Source organism: Spermophilus citellus, assembly GCF_964194105.1.
Source record: "Spermophilus citellus genome assembly, chromosome: 10".
Taxonomy (NCBI): domain Eukaryota; kingdom Metazoa; phylum Chordata; class Mammalia; order Rodentia; family Sciuridae; genus Spermophilus; species Spermophilus citellus.
The window spans coordinates 7811830-7834587 of record NC_138197.1 but is presented as its reverse complement, the minus strand read 5'-3'; the positions used below and the strand labels follow the sequence as shown (position 1 = coordinate 7834587).

The following is a 22758-nucleotide window of genomic DNA, read 5'->3' as shown; positions in this document are numbered from 1 at the left end:
TTCAACACAATTTGAGTCAAATGTATGAAAGATGATATATCATGAGCTATGTAATGCTTTAAATAATCAATAAAAAAGATTGTCTGCTTCATTGTTATTAGTGTTCCTAATCAAGCTTAATTTTTAATTGATACTATGCAAACCTGTAAAATTTATCCCAAGCCTAGTGGCTAATGACCACAAGAAGACTAATTTCAAAGACAAAACTGAAACTCTCATGAGAAATGTGTGTAACCTGTAAAACAAGAATTTTCTAAAACAACATTTTGGAAGTTAAACACGAACCTGAGATTCAGAGGAGTGTGAATTCTGTCAACAACTACTTAGTTATTAGTTACTATTTGTGATTTAACAACAACAACAAAAATCTTCTTCATATTACCTTCCAGGTTAGAGGGACATCTACTATTTTTCAAGAAGTGGAATGTTTCTCAGAGGATACTCTGCAGGTGCAACTTACTCTTGTGTTCTGCCAGGCCAGAATTAGGTCATGCTGCCAAACCTGTCTACAAAAACAGTCTGAGGAATACATATATATAATTTTCTTTTCTCTATTGTGAAAAGAATAAGTGATAAAGGACACAGACATTACTGATTCTTTAGCCTGTCCTCATTGCTCACTTCCACACTGTATTTTAACTAAATTTCTGGAGGGAATAAAGATAAATTTGCATGTTTATTTTGCCATTTTGAACATTTGTCATGGATCTGAATTCACTTCTTGAGATTTCTTATCCATGCCTTATGTAGTTGTCTTCTGATATCACAAATGGTATTCCAAAAGAAGTGAAAGTTTTACATTTATCACTATAAAGAAAACATTCCTCTGCCAATTAATATTGTGAAAAGTCGAGGACATTTCTTACAGTGTCCTTATTTCTTCACAGATACAGATGTTCTAGAATCCCTTCAGTTTCCCCCAGTCTGGGACAATGCGTTAGATACGTCCGGTCACTTGAGGCTTGAACCAGCATTATCCATTCAGTGCCTTCAAGTCTAGTGTCTCTCTGGCATCTATGCTTTGCTTGGGTCACAGAAACAGTGAGACTCCTGGGCTTCCCAGGCTCAGGTCCATCCTCACCTGGTACACCAGGAAGTCATCCTGTCTGGGTTCATGCAATCATAAAGGCTGCTGCCACGTAGTTGAGAGTGTGTTATTGCAATCTGCATGGGACCTGCTGGCCTCAGATATAGTTCATGCAAATCTGTCCCATCAGGCCAACTCCACTATAAGTATGTGAATTCTTAAAGCTAGAAAACATCAATCGTTTCTTCTATTTCTTCTAGGTGTAGGATCACAGGTGTTCCTGGGGTCATTGCAACACACTTCTTTAGAGGAAGGGCATGTGTACAGACTGTCCTCTTGCCTTGCAGTAGTTTCTCCTGCATGTCACCAGTGGACGATCACCAGCCCTCATCACTCCTATCCAAGAGTCAGCCTTGGTGATCACTCAGCACTCTGTGCCAAGCTCATTCAATACATGCTTTTGGAATTCTTGGAAATTTGAAATTTTGAGAAGTGGTTAACTATTTGTCTATGAAGAAACCACAACTACAATTGTGAAGCAAAACTATTGGGACACAAAAAAAATATCTAATATAACATTGTAGTTCAACAGTACAGAAAAAAAAAAAAAAATATATATATATATATATATATATATATATATATATATATATAATAAAATAAATGGAAACAGCATGTAAAAATTAATGGAACACTGCATGTGTCTGATGTTATCTATGGGATCATCCCCACACCTCAGCATGCAGGGAGACAGCTGTGAAAAGACACTGGGATTGGTATTAGATTGGTGTGGTGATCCCACACTGCCACATACGTGTGATAACCACGCACCTCACTTCCACTTTCCAAGACTTCAGCAAATGCACACAAGAGACTTTCAAACCAAGTCTCCTACATCTGGAAGGCATTATAAGGCACGCTTCTTACTTACTTCAACCTGACAAGATGATATCTCACCTTCCCACCCTCCATCCCTGAAGAATTGAAGAAAAAAAGTATTTCCCCCCTTTCACCAAAGTCCAAGAAAGAAAGTTGCAGCAGGAAGAGAAAATAGGAAAGCAAAAATGAGAAAAAGAGAAATTGCACATCTGTGGAAAAAATGAGCCAAAATTTGAGAAAGATAAAACACTATAGATTATTGTTTCTGATGTTGAAGGGTGAGAATAAGTTCAAAGACGTGGAAATCTCAGCCAGGGCCTGCTCGGGGATGGATAGGGCAGCCAGATTCCCACATCTTGGCCAAGGCCTCCCCAAGGTTGGACAGGGACTGCCAGATCCCCACATCTGGTTAAGCTCAGTGGTTCTGCAGCTGCTGGATGGTGACAAGTTTTCAGAACAACATGTAGATATGAGCACGTTGCAGTTGAGTCTGACTAGCCGTCCCCGATCATCCCTCAGCTAAGTGGGCTGTATTGACATCAACAGTGGTAGATCCTGCACTGACCCCACAGGAGCCCACAGAAGCCCCCAGGGAAACACACAAGCAGATGAATTGCTTCCTGGGCTCAAAAGGCCAGGACTGACCTCCTCTCCATCAGAAGGAGGGAAGTTGACAATGGGAAGACACCGCTGTCTCCCAGATCTGTCCATCAGGACACGTGAAACAAGTTTGACAACATCTTGAAATGGTAATTAAGTGGACATTCTGTTGCACAAACTAAAGACATCGTGAGATCTAGCAATTAAAACACAGCGCTCTCATCACCTGGGATTCAAAGGCCATGTGAGTGGTTGTACCGAGTCTTTGAGGAGCATTGGACTTTAGAAGGAAAAGTCTGACTACAGAGACCTGTTGACAGGTTGTGAGAAAGTATCAGTGAGTTCTTCGAAGAGTTATGCAGTGGAAAATACAGACTGCACACGGGCAGTGTGTTGAGTGTTGGCAAAACAGATTGAACAGCCCTGTCGCCATCTACACAGAGATTTCGATCCACTCCAGGTAAGAAAAGTCGTTTTTGGTGCTGACATCTAACAGCATCTGGCATTGCTTTGTTTTCCTTCATGTTCGGAGCCTGCTGGAGCTCTTTTTGAAAACCAAACATATTTTGAGCCACGAGGTTCTGGGGGCATTGCTACAGCTCAGGGTGGCCCTGCCAGAACTTACTCAAACAAGGCCCACCCTTCTGGGTGGAAGGACTTTGTCTGTGGCAGGGCCTGGGTCAGAACCAAGGAGGCGCCGGGGCTCTTTGCTGATGACTCTGAGACTTAATCTTACTTTTTCTTCTCTGGAAGCTTTGGAAGGAGAGCTCTCTCTCTCTCTCATTGGACATTATGACGTGAGGACCTGACATCAAGGAAGTCCACAGCCATGTTGCTGCTGTGAGACCAACCTGAGCAGAACACTGAGCCTGGAGCCAGGCAAAAAAGATGGCACAGAAAGGGGGCTCGAAGCCAAGTGATGGGATCTGAGGTTCTGAAGCAAGCCACATTGAGAGCTAAATGTTTTTCATGAACTCTTCAAGTAAGACAGCAAATAAATTTATTTCTTTTTTTCTTTTATTATTATTATTTATTTTTTTCTAGCCAGCATTGTTGTCTGCAAGAGTGGCTACAGAACAGTAAGAACACACTCAGGACAGCTGAGTTCTGCGCTCACCACCACCTTCACTGGCTGAGATGTCCGAAAGTTTTTTAACCTTTCTTAGAGTAGCTTTCCTTCCTCTTTTTTTTTTTTAAACATTTCCTTCTTTTTTTCCCATAATTGTTTTAATGGAATTACAGAGGGCTAGGAATACGATTTAAGTATAAAACAAAAGCCACTTTTTTTTTAATGTTGAAGGGTTTACAGAAGGAGTGTCATTCCAATAAACACTTTAGTCCCTTGATATCATTAGTATTACAGAACCTTCAGTAAAGTGCCACCCACAGCTGGCAGGCCCAGAATCTCTCAGCACTGACTGTCCCTGTCAGTTCACACCATCCACTGTACATCCGCTCTCTGTCTTCTTCTCCAGTCCTTCAAATCCTGTAGTTCAGAATGCAGCAGATCCTCACATTCCAGCCTGACAGCCTTCAATTTCCTTCATCCCACCCAAAATCTTGTCAAGAAATGTTCCCATCAGAACCTAAGCCTGAATATTTGCCAGGAAGGAGCAGGAGGGAAGTCACATAACTGCCTTTGCATTTTTTTTTTATCCATAGTCATTAGTTGTAAAGAAAATGCATGTACAGAGCTGCTTGGGAAAACTGGCCTCCCAAACAGGCAAAGGCCACATGTAAAGATGAGAAGACAGAGAAAAACAGATGCAAGAGGACTGCGGAAAAGAAAGACTCCTAACTGGGTCAAGTGCTTGCTTGCTCTGTTAAAACAGGAAACTATGCAGAACTAAAGTAGCTTCATGGTCCAAAGCAAGGCTTGCCTGTTCAAGTAGGGACTTTGACCTGTTGCTCACACAATAATTTTTAAATTAAAGATGAATTCGAAGATTTAATAAGATCCCTCTTCTGTGGCAATATGATAAAATATACCAATTGAAATACTTGTACCTACCAACAAGGGAGATTGGTTGAGAATATCAAGCATGCTAAAAGATGACAGAAAGAACCAAGTGTCAGTAAAGCAAAATATACTAACCCTGAACTGAAAGGCACTGTGTGTGAGTGATGGTGTAGTCACCCTGGCTCTTGAATGTTGTGTGCACACTCACATACCTGTGTGGTGCTAGTAACATGGTCCCGGTGATCTAAGTGCAGGGTTTTAGTAGAAACAATAGACACAAGTTAAGATCTTGAGCTTCCATGAAATGGGGATTTGAAAGAAAACCTCCAAAAAAGTCTTGGATCTTAAATATTGCACTTCTATAGAATGTTGGAGCCAGAAAAAAAAATCTTCCAAGTAAGGAAAGGAACAAAGAAACTCATTTTCACTGAAGTCCAATTGGAAGGAAAAAAAAAAGAGAGAAAATTTTATATTTGGGTTCCTGAACTCTTTCTATTTTGAAGTTCATATTTTTGCCACCTGAATTCTTCAAGGACCCCAGAGTAAGGAATGCCACCTAGAAGTTAGCAAAGCCACTCTGGAGTGAGAGAAGCACACTCAATTCAGAAAAAAAAATATATATGTATGTATGTATGCCTGTGTGTGTGTATATATATATATATATATATATATATATATATATATACACACACACACGCGCCCTGTTGTACAGGAACTCACACAAACAGAAATCCCTCTTGAGCAAAGGTTAACAAATACAACTGATGTCAGGATGAGGACTGTGTTTGATAGTAGAAAATTTGAAAGGAATGATGAAATAAGTATGTTGAAAATAATTATGAATGTAAGAAAATTGATCAAATATATGAGCAGAAAAGACACTAAAAATAGAGAGCAGGGAGATACATAAAAATTCTATAGAAATAAAAAAACCTGTGAGTGCCTTAGAAAAATGTCATATGAAAATAAAATCATGTAAATAGTCAATGATATCAGAGATAATTTTTTAAAAAGAATAAGGAAGAGGAGTTTGAAAAGGTGTTCAACAAGGTTTGTCATTAGGGAAGTATCAAGTAGAATAGGAGATTCCAGTAGGTGCCTCAGAGTGGAAGGGCAGTTTGACATCTCTGGTCATCACAGCATCTTCATAAGAACAAAACATATGGAAATTTCTTAATTAATCCTAAATAGATTTGGGGCAAATTGATTGTGTCATTTATGCAGTGGAATGTTCTAAAATTTAATATTCTAAACACAATATTCTTTTATCGAATTAAATGTAAATGTGGTTGTAAGTCAACAAGCATGCACTCTAAGAACAACACAATGCTGAGGAAAAAAGCCAATTACAAACCAATACAGGTTTCAGTTTATATTTTAAGTTGGTAGAAAACAAACAGTAATTCATACAGTTTAGGATGGTAAACATCAGCTCAGGTGTGCACCTGGGGAGGTCAGCAGGGATAGAAGGTGCAGGGCTTTGGGGTACCTGCGATGTTTACTTTCTGTAAGAAATGGGAAGGGAAACTGGAGACAAACAGCACAATGCTAACATCTGTTTAATCTTGGGGGTTGGAAAAGAGGGGTCTGTTTTGTGATTTTCTTTATCTCCCCATATGTTTAAAGTGGTTTGTAATTAAAATCATACACGGATGAGCAGGAACTAGTCTGCTAGAAAAAGCCTGAAACTGTGCGGCAGGCAGAGGAAGCAGAGGAACTAGGAAGAGGGAGAGAAGCAGGATCCCTTGGCATGGCTTTGTTCTAAAGGCTGGGGGAGAACTGGCAGAGGACCGAGTGAACAATCCGGGTCAGATTTGATAAAAACAGGGTCTGGGGGTTATGTCATCACATTGCACTCCATCAATGTGTTGTGCAGAATAATTGTCCCAGAGCCTGACCCCAGAGCCTGCCAGAGTGACGCCCAGCAAATTGGAGTGTGTGGGTGTGGGTAAGGGAAGGGTTTGGCACAGGGAAAACTTCCTAGGTTTTCTGGATGGCTCCAGTAGAATCACAAGGGTCCTCACAAGAGGGAGGCAGGAGAGTTAGATCAAGGGTCGGGATGTGACTTGGCAGCAGAGGTCAGAGTGGTGGAGGGCTGTGGGCACAGGGTTGCAGAAGGCCTCTATCCAGCAGCTGGATGAGCAGCTTCCAGAGAGCAGTCCTGCTTCCCTCACCTGCAGAAGGGTAAATTCACCAAGGTCCGATGTTTGAAGCCAAAGCCGGGCTGTGTGGTAATATATTATAGAACCATAGGCAAGGTGGTGGGAATAAACTCTGTTCCCTGGAATAACAAGGACAGGTTACAGCACCGTGTGCCAGGGTGTGGATGAGAAGGGACCCACAGCTATGGTGGGACCCTTTGCATCTTTACATTAAAGTCTATTACACTAACTGTAATAAATCCAAGGAGAAAACAAGGAAAGCAAACAAACCAAAATTAAAACCCTAGCTAGAATGCAGGCAGGACATGCCAAATCTTCACAAAAAGATAAAGTACCATTTGCTTAGAATTATTAACAGAACATCAGAGATAGAAGATGGATGTAGCTGGGCGCAGTGGTACACGCCTGTAATTCCAGCAGCTCAAGAGGCTGAGGCAGGCGGATTTCAAGTTCAAAGCCAGCCTCAGCAAAGAGTGAGATGCTAAGCAACTCAGTGAAACCCTATCTCTAAATAAAATACAAAATGGGGCTGGGATGTGGTTCTGTGGTTGAGTGCAATCCTTGAGTTCAATCCCAGTACAGAAAATAAAATAAAATTAAAAAGAAGATGGTTATAAAGAAAATAAATAAATAAAAAGCATGATAATTTTGCATATTCTTATTATGTATTCATCTGTATTGAATTTTTCAAAAGTGTCAAATTTTTATTTGTCATATTTATCTATAGAGTTACAATTTATGCAAATGTAAGTGATAAATATAAATGTAACATCCAAATATAAATTTTAATCTTTTTTATTTCTATTCTGTTAGTCTGGATATATGTCAAGTCCACATGCTAACTTGTCACTGAACACCCAAATACTGGACTTTTTTAAAAGTTGAAGATATGCTTGGGTTGAGTGTTAAACATTGTTTCCTAAAATCATTATAGAGCTCTGAAAAGTTAAAGAAGCATTATAAATAATACTTTTAACATAAAATTTCTCATTTACAATTTAATTATTTTGCTCAAAGTTATATGAATTCCCATAGCAAGACACCACAATGTATCTTTAAAAAACTAGAATAATAACAATAGTTAAAACTCAGCAAATAAAAGGTATGTATATATATTTTTTCTGTTTACAGTTTTTTGGGTAAATTTCAAAATTTAAGAAAAATTTCAACCAGAGACTCTGCATTGAATAGAAGAAAAAGTAGGCCCTAAACTTCATCTTGTGGGATTAGACCCCAATTTCCTTAAAAATATTCCTATAGCACAAGAATTAAAACCAAGAATCAATAAATGGAATGAATTCAAACTAAAAAGTTTCTTCTAAGCAAAAGAAACAATATGTGAGGTGAATAGAGAGCCTACAACTTGGGATAAAATCTTTACACCTCACATTTCAGATAGAGCACTAATCTCTAGGGTATATAAGAACACAAAAAGCTAAATACCAAAAAACAAATAACCCAATCAATAAATGGGCCAAGGACCTGAACAGACACTTCTCAGAGGAGGATATACAATCAATTAACTAATATATGAAAAAATGTTCATCATCTATTGCAATTAGATAAATGCAAATCAAAACTACTCTAAGATATCATCTCACTCCAGTCAGAATGGAAGCTATTATGAAGACAAACAACAATAAGTGTTGGTGAGGATGTGGGTAAAAAAGCATACTCATACATTGCTGGTGGGACTGCAAATTGGTGCAGCCAATATGGAAAGCAGTCTGGAGATTCCTTGGAAAACTGGGAATGGAACCACCATTTGACACAGCTATCCCTCTGCTTGGTCTATACCCAAGGACTTAAAAACAGCATACTACAGGTACACAGCCACGTCAATGTTTATAGCAGCACAATTCACAATAGCTAAACTGTGGAACCAATTTAGATGCCCCTCACTAGATGAATGGATTAAAAAATGTGGCATATATACACAATGGAATATTACTCAGGGGTAAAAGAGAATAAAACCATGGCATTTGCAGGTAAATGAATGGCGTAGGAGAAAATAATGCTAAGTGAAGTTAGCCCATCCAAAAAAACAAATGCTGAATGTTTTATTTGATATAAGGTGACTGACCCCTAATGGGGTAGGGAGGGGGAACATGGGAGGAATAGGTGAACTCTAGATAGGGCAGAGGGGTGGGAGGGCAAAGGGGGGCAGAGGGTTAGGAATGATGGTGGAAAAGTGATAGACATCATTATCCAAAGTACATGTATGAAGATATGAATTGGTGTAAACATACTTTATATACAGAGATATGAAAAATTTTGCTCTATATGTAATAAGGATTACATTACATTCCACTGTCATGTATTTAAAAAATAAAATCGATAAAAAAATATATAGATATAAAAAGATAAAATTTTCATTATTTTTCAAAACATCTCTTTCACATATGTATCTAAATTGAACCTGAAATGTTTTGATAAATGAAGGGAATAATTGAATATGTAAATATACTATACTCACATGCCAATTTCTAAATTTTCAGATTTCCCAGAAAATTAAATCACATAAAAATTTTCACCAAATTATTTTTAGCTGCTGTAAACAGTAAAACAGGGAGAAAATCAATAAATTTGAGTTGAAAATAAATGTTAAACCTTTGAGTTAGCTGATTCCATATTGAATAAGTAACATAACTTCTGTTGTAAATGTGGTTCAAATCTCTGTTGTTGTGAGCGTTCAATAACACGTTTTGATGTGAAATCATCAAACTATAAAATGATTTACAGTTGTAATGAACATATCATAATCTATGGCTTATGACAAATTAAGACATGGATAATTTTAAAGACAGTTGAATTGATTCATAAGAATCTTTAAAAAATTACAGACAGTACAGTTCATGTCATACTTCCAAAAATGCATCTTTCAAGCTATTTCTTTTTATGTCAAGTTAGTCAAGATGTTGTGCAAGAAAAAGAATACCAGAATTCATGAGAATACCATAGCCCAGCAAGTGGATGTAAAGTATCTGGCTCCAGAGCTAGAACTTTTCACTGTTTCCCTTCATTAGACATATTTCTTGGTGTTGGCTCAGTTTTTAGCTCTTTCCCTTATATTTAGATTTTCAAACCAATGTTAAATCCCTGAAAAGATTAAGTACTCTTTACATTTATAAGTTACAACTTATATTTCTAAACAACAAAGCTCAGAGAAAGTTAATCGGTACTATGTAAGATTATCATATAGTCAAAAGCAAAAAAGTTGACATTACTCAAAAATGAAATTTATATACATTTGGAAGTTGTCTTATTGAATTCCATTTTACTATCTAATATTAATAGCCTAAAATTAAAAAAGACAGTGATGAGGGAAAAAAATGGAAATATATTTCTCTAGCACCTGGAAAGAAAGAAATGGTTTCATTTTTATTCAGTTTTTCAGAGACACTTCCAAAAATCCCAGCTTTGAAAAATGCACTTACGTTTGGAAATAATTTTACATATATAGAAAAGTTTCAAAGATAGCCCAAAGTTCACAAATACCCTTCACCCAGCTAATCTAATGTTAACATCTTAGATAATTATGGTGCATTTGTCAAAACCATTAGCATCTGTGCACTACTAACGTACTATCTAATGCAATCCTATTATTAATACCATTCACATAATACTATTGTCTGAACTATACACTTTATGCAAGATTTCACTACTTTTTCCACTAAATGTTTTTCATTGTTCTCCCGTTTCAGGATCCAATCCATTGGATTGAGCTCATTGAATTTAGATTGCATTTAGTGCAATATCTTAAAACTCTAGAAAATAATAAACTTCTTTTTTGACACATTTTCCAAAATGCGCACACACACACACACACACACACACACACACACACACGGCAGCTCTGTGCTAAGCTGTCTGCATTCTTGCTCAGAAATGCAAGCATTCCTGACTCAAGTCCATTGTGTCAGCTGTGAGTCATTGAATTACACCCATTTGTGGGCTTTTAAAAATGGCAGATGTTTCTTACCTCTTCATGAACAGGCAGACTTCAAGAAAATCATTCAGTGTGCATTTCATCTTTTTAAGACTGCCTCCTTCAAGTATTTGTTCTGTCTTCCCAGAGTTTTGAAATAAGCAGTTTCCTAACATAAGAGGATGCAATGCCTTTCCTTCACTGAATTTGGCCTCAAATTTCCCCTGAACATCTCTGCCTGAGCTTTACTTCATACATCCCTTACTCCCATATTTTTTCTGTTTACTATCTTAAAATTTACCTGAGTTCTTTCCACTCCCCTAGGACGATTCTTGCTGTTAATCAAAGAAACTAATATTGATAATACAAAATACCTGGGTTCACTTAATTGAGAAATTTTATTTCATCCTTCTCTAATCACATCTGTTGTCACTTCTTAAAGATGCAGACGTTGTTTCTTGAAATTGAGATCTTGATGACTTTTCCTTCAACACACCTGTTAGATTGTAAAGCCAAAAGAATGACACGTATGTGCCAGTACGGAAGAGTGCAGTCTGAGGGGACTCCAGCGATGAGAGCAGCAGCAACACCAATATGAATCAAAGTGACATCGTGCCATGGGTTACCTGTGCTATTATGAAGTGGCAGTGATTCCCAGCTGCTGAACTTGTTTTTCTTGGATATAGAATTGGGGATAACCCTTGTGGTGACCCACTTTGTTTGGACCTGTCTTCTCAGTAGTTGGCACTTGCATCTTTCGCTGATTCTTCAGACTTTCTAAAAAGCCACCTGGGCATCCTTTCCTGCTCTTGGTTTGGAAAGTGTCTGGCCACGCTAGCAAGACTGATAAGATCACAGCCAGTGATAGACATCAGAAGTCATCATCTGTCTTCCTGGAAGGTCCAAATGAGCTGGTACTTGTTTTATTTGTGGGGTCAATTTTTATCTCAATTCAAACATTACCTTTCATCAGTTCTAAAAACAGGGTGTTTGTGTCTTCCCCCAGCCAGTGTCAGCCCCTAAGAATGACCTGGCCTCCTGCTCCAAGCTGGGTGATCTCTGCCCTTCCACAGGGCAGCACCATGGTCAGCCAGCTTCTGGCTTAGCCAAAAGAAAGGGTCCTGTAAACTGGACCCTTTCTCCACCTTGGCTTCATATGGTTATCCTAAGCAGGAAGCAATGTGTCTTTTAATAAATTATTTTTGAAAAAAAAAAAGTTTGTTATATAAACCAGTAATTTGCAAGAAGGTTGTCCATCTGGGTTCCACAAGGCAGGGCTTCTGTTACAGCCTCATTCCATATATTCAAAAAGTCAAAGGACTTCCAAACTTCCAAATGTAAGGTTTAATGTAAATATATGCTGCGTACAAGTAATTCAAAATGTCTAAACCAACTCCCCTAGTAGGAGTTTTAGTTCTTCTAAAAATAGTCCAAATAAATATTTTAAGATGACTAGCACACACTTAATTTGAAATTCAATTTTAAATAAGAAATTAACACTAAACTATACATGTTTGACTGAAGTAAGTTAAATATATGCATCTAAATATGTGAGAGATCATGCATAGGCATTTTGCATATGAACCTAAATATTTGATTCATTTATGTAATGATGTTAAAATACATACAGCACAAGTTATACCTGTTTTACACACACACACACACACACACACACACACACACACACACACATACATTAAGGCCTTTCATATACTTGTATTATTTGGCAGTACTTTGTAAATACAGATGTTAAAAAAAAAACCTTTTAGTGCCTATCTCAGAAACCATGAAGAAGGCTAGTCTTTATTTTAAGAGATAGATAAAAAGAGCCTTTCAGTACCCATTCCTATCTCTAGCTCTCTCTTGAGTGGATCTCTCCATTGCATCCTGAGCATTTTACTTAAAATAATTCACTTAAATCCACATGGCAGAGCTGTCTCTCTAGCTCCCCAAAGCCTCTGTCTCTATTGCTTTATTTCATTTTATTTTTTGTTTACTTGATGCTTTCGTTGGGAAGGATTATTTGCTTTTTCTCTCTTCTCTCTTTTATTGCCCTCACTAGATCCGTCCTGCTTCCTGTCCCTCAGGTGGACCTTCAAGAACCTTTTCTAAATGCTCAGGCAAACAGGAGGGAAAATGTCAGCTCCTACAGTTGACAACAAGCCAGAGGATGGGTTGGGCTCCTGAGTAGGCAGGCAGATCAGCAGGCAGGAGCAGGCGGCTCCCCTCCCTCTTCAACAGGTGCAGAGGTCCCAGCAAGCCCCCCTTCCCTCACACTGTATCCACCAGGAGCTTCTCCAGTGCCCAACTGAGGGAAGGCATCAATGGAGCAGAGACACAGCGAGGCCATTTATCAATACAGTACTTTGTACCACTTATTTACAGTGTCCAAACTAATCTTGTGCTTAGAATAACTTCCTATTTCTAAAACTCATTAAAGATGCTTCAAAGAAATTTCAACCTACAATCAACTGGATGAATATTATAATATGGTAGTACCTGAGTAGGATAATTATGAAACCAATTTACACTTATTTAGAACGCTGACACAAAGACATAAGGAAAATCAGAGCAAATAGGCAATAGGTCCATTGTCTATTAAAAAGCATTCCTATTATTCTCCTGCATACACATTTTCTATAAATCATCAAGATTAATAGTTATTCAAAGTAGCACTGGGAATTTGGAGATTTAATTTGGAGAAGGAGTACTGAAAGAGCTTAGATTTTTCTAGAAGTTTTCATGGAATTTTTTAAATGGAAACTAGTTTATCAGTTGGATTAAACTTGTTAGAATATAAGGAGCTTTATTTTTCTACCACCATTATCCTGAAATATATTTTGTTAAAATTTTCTTTCCCTTACCCTTGGGAACACCCTAGGAAAATTCCATAGCTTTCCAATCCTTTTCACTCCAGGCAATATTCATTAGGGTTCTGACCTTGTGTCCATCAGACACCTGACTCCATTCCCCAGTGCAGGTGACCCAGGTTATGCTGGGGGTGAATAACAGTGAGGAAAGCAGGTGGAGCACACACTCTCTCCTTCCTGTTCTCTCCTTCCTTCACTCCACTGCGCCTCTACTGCAGAGTTGGTGAGAGAAAGAAGAGGAGGAGAGAAGGAGGGAAAAACCTGCCTCTCTGTCTTGGGAGATTCCAGGATCCCTGCTGGTTCTGTGTTTTTTCAGACTTCCTTGAGCCTACCCCAGGCTCCATTCTTCAATAACGTCACAAGCTGGCTCCTTTGTCTTGCAACCTCCCTCAGCTCCTGTCCTGGGTCACTTTTCAAGGGTGGTGACTCTTACTGTAGGACTCTGTCAAGTCAATTAGATAAAAGTGAATTTCCCACAGGGGCCATTTTTTCCAAAGAAAAGCCAAAATTCCCACCCCAGGAAACTGGGGCAAGTGGCCCCCACTGCTGCCAATTTTTCCTGGTTTGGGTGACTTTGTGGTTCCTCTTCTCAGCTTCCTCTTTTAGGAGTTTCTTGGGCTTGGGATAGACACCTGCTCTACTAGCATATACACCAAATTCCAAGGCACATTCTAATTATTTTAAGATATTCCTAGACCGTAACTACTAGTAGTGGGTTGGTAATTTAACAAGCCTCCAGAGAGGGAAGGAAATATCAATCTTCTTTGATGCAGATGACTCCAACAATGTTGTGTATTCTTTAAAACTATCTTCGTGGCTAAGGTGGGAACAAGTTCACCATTTCTTTCCCATGGGGAAATAGCAGAGCATTTTTTTTTTCTGTGTGAAGCACAGTCTTGCTATTTGTTTAGCAAAGAAGACTGTTTAATAAGGGCATCACAACTGTCTTCCTATATATTGTGGGGTGTGATTTTACTGGACATGTGTAGTCACTTCTTAAAAAGTCGTAATTATCTTTAAAAGTATAGGAATTTGTTACCCAGTGTTCTCAACTTTTGGACTTTATCTGACTTTTAGAAAACATAAAAACTTGCAAAGCATATTCTCCCCTAGGGATTACTTTTCCAATAATTCATTCAAGCTACCTACATGTATACCTAAATGCAAGTTAATTAACATGACGAACAAGGACTGCATTGTATCCCAATAAAAAGGAGCATATAGTTTTTCATCCCATTTTAGAAGAGGCCAGATTATTTCTCGTACCTATGTCTGGCAGGGGTCACCGGGCTGACCCTGAGAAGGAATGTTTCCCATCCTGTCACCATTTCACACTCCCCACTCGCTCAGCCTTTGTGGCTGGGCTCCTCTCTGCTCTGTACTTTGATGACTCTAGAGAGCCTGGATAATTTGCATATTTTTTTAATGAAACCTGAGAGAACAAACTTAGTACACAGATTCTTATTTCTAAGACAATTCTTGGTACAGAAGACCTAGGGGATTGAAAAAAATCCTCAGACCTTCACTTGGGAATTCAGACAATCCCCAAACTCATTAAGCAAAGGGGTTTTAAGTATGATAATTCACTCTGGAAATCCATATCATTATTGCTAGAGATGGTGATCCTCTTGGAATATAATTAATACTAATGGAGTATGTTAATAATTTGAGTGGCAATATAGCACAGTTTTAAAAGATAAACTCATGAGTCAGAAAACATCTGAGATCATATCTTGGCTCCACATTCACAAGCTGTGTGACCTTGAACGTAGTATTTTACTTGTTAGGGCCTTTATTTCCTCACGTGAAAATCCAGAATAAAGGGAACTACAGCATAGTTCCCAGTGAAGCCTAAAGGTGCTAATACATTGTAAGTCCATGTCGATTGCTCTAACAGAATACCTCGCACTGAGGACTTTACCAATAAACACTTAGTGCTCACAGTTTTTGAGGTTTGAAGTTCAGGATCCAGGTGCCAGTATGGTTGGTTCTGGCTAGGGTTTTCTTCTGCATTGTGGTCTGCTGGGTGCTCCCTACAACCACAGGGCAGTGGAGAGAGAGATAACTTTATTCCTCTTCTTATAAAAATACCATAGTCATTGTGGCCTCACTTTTGTTATAATTTTGGATGCAGTATCCCATAAAAGTGTTGAGAGCCACAGCCAAGTCAGGATGGCGCCTGGCATTTTGCCAGAAGGAGTGGTTGAGAAGTAACGCCAGCCTCTGCTGTCTGGCAATAAGGCGGCTCCTGCTACCTCAGGTGCCTGCTACTTTTGAGTTCCTGTTGGTTCTCGCGGAGTTGGTGGAGTTTGGGTGGGTTGAGTTCGCATTTTGGAAAATAAAGTGCGTTCCTGCTTGAATCTACAAGTGGCTGGTGACCTCCCGTTTTTTTGTGCCCAGCCAGACTGCGACATAAAAGATCATGTCCCTTGTGAGGACTAATCTAGATTTGATTGGATTAAGAGATGCCTAAAGTTAAGAGGACGCTGGGTGTGACCATGAGGGCATTTCTAGGCATTATTAGCAAGGGAGCCAGCTTTTGAGGGGATACCTACCCTAACAAGGGCAGCACGGTGAAGTAGGTTGGGGCCTGCCTGGAACAAAACAGTGCAGGTGCAAGCTCGATCCTTTAGTGGGTGCTTTGGATGCTCCTGCGGCAGTACCATTAACGTTTGGTTGCAGCCCTTCCAGGACTGGGCTGGACATCACTGATTGATCTTCTTCTGAAAACTCCAGCTTTTTGGAGAGAACCACTGTCCAAACTGACAAACTGATGAACCACTTTGCTTCCTTCCCTTAAATTAATCTAAAAACATGCTTTTAAAAAACATTCATCTATACATCTGCATATATATATGAATATACATAAACATAAAATATAAGTGTATATTTATATAACATAAATATATATTTATACATAAACGTACATATGGGTATGTCTACACATATATACCCTGTTGGTTCTGTTCCTGTACAGATCTCTGACTAAAAGATAACAGGGCAATGTTCAGAGGTGATGACTGGATTATGAGAGCCATAACCTAAAGGGTTGATAATCTGGATGGATTACTGAGTGGTAACTGTGGGCAGGCAGGGTGTGGCTGGAGGAAGTAGGTCACTGGGGGCATGTTTTGGGCTTTGTATTTTGTCCCTTGGGAGCAGAGCTCTCTCTCTCTCTCTCTCTCTCTCTCTCTCTCTCTCTCTCTCTCTCTGCTTGCTAGCTGTCTTGAATGGTCGTCTTTCCTCTGCTCTACCCTTCCACCATGATGTTCTGCCTCACCTTGGATGCAGATTGATGGAATCAAATAAAACTCCCAGGAAGATAATGAGATAAAATAAAGAACATAATAAAAATATGACTTGATCAAACCCTACCTCCTGGAGTAGACTGTTTTTTATTGCTACTGTTTATTTGTATATTTATTTCCTCATGGAATAGACTTTCGTTTTTAGAGAAGGTTTAGGTTGTAAACAAAATGGAGTAGATCTTCCCTATTGTCCCCATCTCCATTCACAGTGCCTCCCACCGTCAACTTTCCACGTATGTATTTATTTTTATCCTTTCATTTTGAGATAATCCCAGCTTCATGTGCAGTTGTATGAACTCACACAGAGACAGCCCACCTGTGCTACACTTCTCTCCTCCAGGGGTGTCTTCTTGCACCACCAGGGGACAAGACCACAAGGAAGATAAGGGAACTGAGACAGTCCACTGGCCTTGTTCAGACTTCACCAGTCCCACCAACCCTCTTCTCAGTACCTGCACTTAGTTGTATGCAACTTTATCACAGGTGTGGATTCCTGAGGCCACCTTCACAACCAAGATACAGGATATGACCTTCATGAAGATCAATTGGCTTACACTTATATAGATGCCCAGCAACTGGGGCCATGTTTATTTCAGTGGAAACATGGCAATGAGATCACCATTCTACAAGCTTTATAAAAATTAACTCTTAATATTCTTCCCAATTTCAAAGGTAAATAAGTACAGAAAGTTCCATAAATCAAAGGGCTGATTAGTATCATGGTTCTCCATAGGATTTGAACCCAGGATATCAGGGCAAAGGTTCACTGTGTTCACATATTTAAGATACAATTATGTCTTTTTTATGATTTGTTGTTATAATTATTCTTTTAAACTATCCAGTCAAATACCGTCCTGAGATGATCTGACAAGAAGACTTACTCCCATGGTTAAAATTTACATGGTTTTCACACCCCAGGCATAACAAATATGCATAATATATGCAGACTATCTTTTCATATAACAAAATCACAACAAATGTAATATGCACTTTAACTTTCTTTTAGAAATATAAAATTGATTGTTTATAAAATACCATCCCAAATACAAGGAACTGAGTGTAGTGATTCACTGATGGAAATGCACCTTAGTATTCACATATTGCTATGGCACTTGGGAAATTGATTGTTCTGTGTCCACAGGAATTGATTCATTGATATAAAGATATTTTGCTTATCCATAGAACAATGGGTATTCATTTAGACTCTTACTCTGTGGTGAGGTTTTCACTGGGGCTGACCCTTAGCTCATCTCTATTTCTATTGAGTCTAAAGTCCGAGAGGTGTATAGTGCTCAGTGATAGTGCATAGGGTAAAGGGAGCCGGCAAAGGCTGGTGAAACCCACTCTGCTTATGGAGGTGGGAGGTTTGGGTCAAGGAATACTTCACAGGAGAGATGACACCTGAGGGGGATTATGCTGAACGAGTGGGCAAGGGAAAAATGACTTCTGCAGACTGAGTAGTATGTGCCATGCTTTGGAGAATGGCAAGATGGAGGGACACAGTTCGTGCTAACAGAGCTGCATTTTGTCACACGTGATAGGTGACATCAAGCATAACAGGGAGCAAAGAGAATAATGTTAGTTGACTTCTAAATCCACCGTTGATGCCTCCTTAATTTGCCAAACTTTGGTTACTGTCTAGTGCTATCTCCTGAAAGTGCTGTCTTGGAGCTTTCAGTGAATAGTGGTCATGAGCTTGGGCTTTGGGTTAAGATATAACTCGTCTTGAATTCCATCACTTTTCTTTCTAGCTCAGTGAATCAGACACAGCTCTTGTTCCTACAGTTGTATTTTTAAAATGCAAATAATACTCAAATCCATCTTATAAGTGTTTTGTTAAATTATTAACCGTTGAATTCAGGGCCTTCCAGTAGTAAGTTCTGTGATGCTAGACGCTGTTTTCTCCTTCCTATCAGAGCAGATTTTCTTGTCTGCTCCTGTAGTGTTATTAGAGTCTCAGCAAGAATGTTTCTGGCCTGCATTTCTCCAATGATGAAAATGTCCTAACTGACTACATGATGCACTGATATCTCATTAAGATTGGCGTCTGTGTTTACCACCAAGAAGATGCTATTTGTCCTCAGTTAGCTTCAGATCTGCTTTGTGGCTAGACCAAATCATCCTTGGGGATGGTGGTCTCTCAATTTTAGTGTACATTACAAACTTTTAGATGACTTGCAAATGCTACTAGTTTTGTGGTGGATCTAGGGACTTGCCTCCCTAACCAGCTCTCAGGTGATACTTATTCTGTTGGTCTGGAGGCCATGTTTTGAGAACGATGACTGTGAGTGCACTGGGATATGAGCATCACCACATTGTTGGGTCACTGATGTACCTTCCTTCATTTAGTTTGTCAGTGGCTGATAACATACATATCTCCAGATTGCACATCATCTGAGATCAAAATATCCTCTTTTTAAATTTTTTAAATTTTTTTATTGTTGGTTGTTCAAAACATTACGTAGTTCTTGATATATCATATTTCACACTTTGATTCAAGTGGGTTATGAACTCCCATTTTTACCCCATATACAGATTGCAGAATCACATCAGTTACACTTCCATTGATTTACATATTTCCATACTAGTGTCTGTTGTATTCTGCTGCCTTTCCTATCCGCTACTATCCCCCCTCCCCTCCCCTCCCCTCCCCTCCCCTCTTCTCTCTCTACCCCCTCTACTGTAATTCATTTCTCCCCCTTATATTATTTTTCCCTTTCCCCTCACTTCCTCTTGTATGTAATTTTGTATAACCCTGAGGGTCTCCTTCCATTTCCATGCAATTTCCCTTCTCTCTCCCTTTCCCTCCCACCTCTCATCCCTGTTTAATGTTAATCTTCTTCTCATGCTCTTCATCCCTACTCTGTTCTTAGTTACTCTCCTTATATCAAAGAAGACATTTGGCATTTGTTTTTTAGGTATTGGCTAGCTTCACTTAGCATAATCTGCTCTAATGCCATCCATTTCCCTGCAAATTCTATGATTTTGTCATTTTTTAATGCAGAGTAATACTCCATTGTGTATAAATGCCACATTTTTTTATCCATTCATCTATTGAAGGGCATCTAGGTTGGTTCCACAGTCTTGCTATTGTGAATTGTCCTGCTATGAACATCGATGTAGCAGTGTCCCTGTAGCATGCTCTTTTTAGGTCTTTAGGGAATAGACCAAGAAGGGGAATAGCTGGGTCAAATGGTGGTTCCATTCCCAGCTTTCCAAGAAATCTCCATACTGCTTTCCAAATTGGCCGCAACAATTTGCAGTCCCACCAGCAATGTACAAGTGTACCCTTTTCCCCACATCCTCGCCAGCACTTGTTGTTGTTTGACTTCGTAATGGCTGCCAATCTTACTGGAGTGAGATGGTATCTTAGGGGGGTTTTGATTTGCATTTCTCTGACTGCTAGAGATGGTGAGCATTTTTTCATGTACTTGTTGATTGATTGTATGTCCTCCTCTGAGAAGTGTCTGTTCAGGTCCTTGGCCCATTTGTTGATTGGGTTATTTGTTATCTTATTGTCTAATTTTTTGAGTTCTTTGTATATTCTGGATATTAGGGCTCTATGTGAAGTGTGAGGAGTAAAGATTTGTTCCCAGGATGTAGGCTCCCTGTTTACCTCTCTTATTGTTTCTTTTGCTGAGAACAATAGGACACCCATAGCACAAGAGTTAATAACTAGAATCAACAAATGGGACTTACTCAAACTAAAAAGTTTTTTTCTCAGCAAAAGAAACAATAAGAGAGGTAAAAAAAAATCCTCTTTTTTTTTAATTTACTACCACAATATAACAGCCAAAATGAGATACAGTCCCAGGGAGATGCTATAACAAAAAAAAAAAAAAAATGGAGACTGTGGGCCATGCCCTCTTTGCATCCAAGAAGAAATAATCTCAATTCCAATACTAACTGGGCAAGTTAGTCTCCCTTTCTATGCTACACTCTTTTCTTATAGAGATAATGGTGGTAATAATAGTACTAGTAGTACATTATACTATTACATGAAGATTAAAGATCAAAATCTGCACAAAATGAGAAAGGTTCATTATTAATTCTGCCTTGCTTGAAAATTCAAAAGACACAGAATTTTATTATGCTTTAAAATGTGGGAACTAAACTTTGACTTTAGTTATAGGATAATAATTTAACTGGCTACAATTTCATGTTCTGAAACATACCACGTAGGTGTGAACCAAAGAAATTTATTACTTAGAGAAGAGTATGAGACTTGATTGACATCTGTGTTGCAGAGAGGCCCACATGGCTGTTGTGGAGACGGTGGATTTGTGTCACAGTTGAGGGAAACAGACTTGGGACCCCCTCCTCTTTTCTAGCAGACGGTGAGGTAAGCCTGCTTCTTCCAGGTGGAGCTGTTATCTCATCCTCAAAGGTCATTTCAACAAGAACCTGAGAAATTCCAAGGACTAAGAAAGGTCAAAGCTTTGCACTATTGGCATAAAATAAATATGTTTTGTAGCACAGAACACCTGTTAAGGGACATCTCTACAGTCTGAAGTATAACTACATCATTCATTTTTTTTTCAACTTAGCTATATTCATTGAATGCCTACTCCACAGCAAACATTGTGTTAAGAAAACACTAAATTCCAACACATTCATTTAGTGGTAAGATATGATCCCTGTTACAGCTCAGTTAAAGAGACAAAAATTAAAAAAAAATATGGGGCATAAATAAATTCATATCTTTTGATTTCCATAAGGGCTATGAAGAAAAAATGCTAGCTTGGAGCAAGAAACAAGGTGAATATCGGATTCAGATTGAAGAACGAGGGAGAGTCTGGAGAAGTGACAGGTAAGTAGGAGAGACATACATGAATAATGGGACGTGGCACTCTCTCCCAAGTGTGTGGTCCCTCAAGTGTCCCCTCCTAAAATGTACGCTAAGATACAGAATCCTATTATCTTCATTCTAAAGACTTCCAACACATTCGTATGGTGCTAAGTTTTTACTTATTTATTTATTTTTTAAAGAGAGATTTTTAAATATACCTCTTGAGTTTGGGGGCATAATTAACAATTCTGAAATAGGAATTTATTTTTTTCAAACCAATACTCTGTTCCATAGATATATTTTATTTTCTGTCTTGTGTTTGCAGGAAGTTTTATAAATTTTGAGATGTGAATCACAAGGCAATCACACATTTGAAAGAACATGTTCACTCTGTGAGAGATAAATGCAGTATGTCTTCCTTTGATCAAAGAGGGGCCTCTGAACAATTAATTCCACCATAGACACAGAGGGAGAATCTGTTCAGCATCTTTGAATTTTATTCCGACTTTTGAAATGGTGCACATTCCTCTGATTTTTTTGAAAAGATCACTTGTCATTACATTTTCCTAATTTATCAAATGATAGATTCAAACAGCCTTAAAGAAGCATTTGAATGAATAATTCTTTAATCCTAGCCCCCTACACTTTCCATCTTAATATAGCAGCATTTCCCAGCTGAGTTCCAACCAAGATCCAGTTTGAATGTTTATGAAACGGGCAGGCTGTTCATCTCTCTGGCATGTATTTCCATGAGTTGCTCAAGGGCTTTTAGGAGTGTTTGCAGAACATGTTGCAAGGGAATGAAGGAGCTAAGCCATGGTGGGAGAGATGAGGAGTGCAGGAGGAACTGGTGGAAGAGGGCAGGTGAAGACCATGGCTTTTGACTGTCCACCATAGTAGATTACTTGAGGTCTAGAAAGAGAATGTTGTAATGATCAGAAGCTGAAGAAGTTTAATAACAGTAACTTAACAACAACAACACAGTTTTGGAGTTCACTACAGTCAGTGTTACAGGGAAAAATGAGATGTCACTTGGGGATGAGATCAGTTTTCCTTCCCCCCATCTCAGACAGGTTGCTCTTGTCTCTGTCGTGAGCTCAGGTACCCGAAGGGTTCCTAGCAGGATCTGAGCGGAGGCGGTACATGAATCTCACTGAAGAGTCCAGAACAGATGAAGCTGAAATTTCCAGGGAACATACAGGAAATGTCCCCAAGAATTTTCAGTGAAAATTATG

General features: G+C 38.9%; 1 pseudogene across 1 annotated transcript in view; it reads left to right on the top strand.

The window, feature by feature from the left end:
• Window positions 1-21867, top strand: part of LOC308659088 (olfactory receptor 6E1-like) — a 44883-nt pseudogene extending 23016 nt beyond the window's left edge. Inside the window, exons 2-3 of the transcript in view lie at window positions 21453-21544; window positions 21849-21867. The product of the transcript in view is annotated as an olfactory receptor 6E1-like (transcript). The remainder of the gene's footprint in view (window positions 1-21452; window positions 21545-21848) is intronic.
• The last annotated feature ends 891 nt before the right edge of the window (window positions 21868-22758 follow it).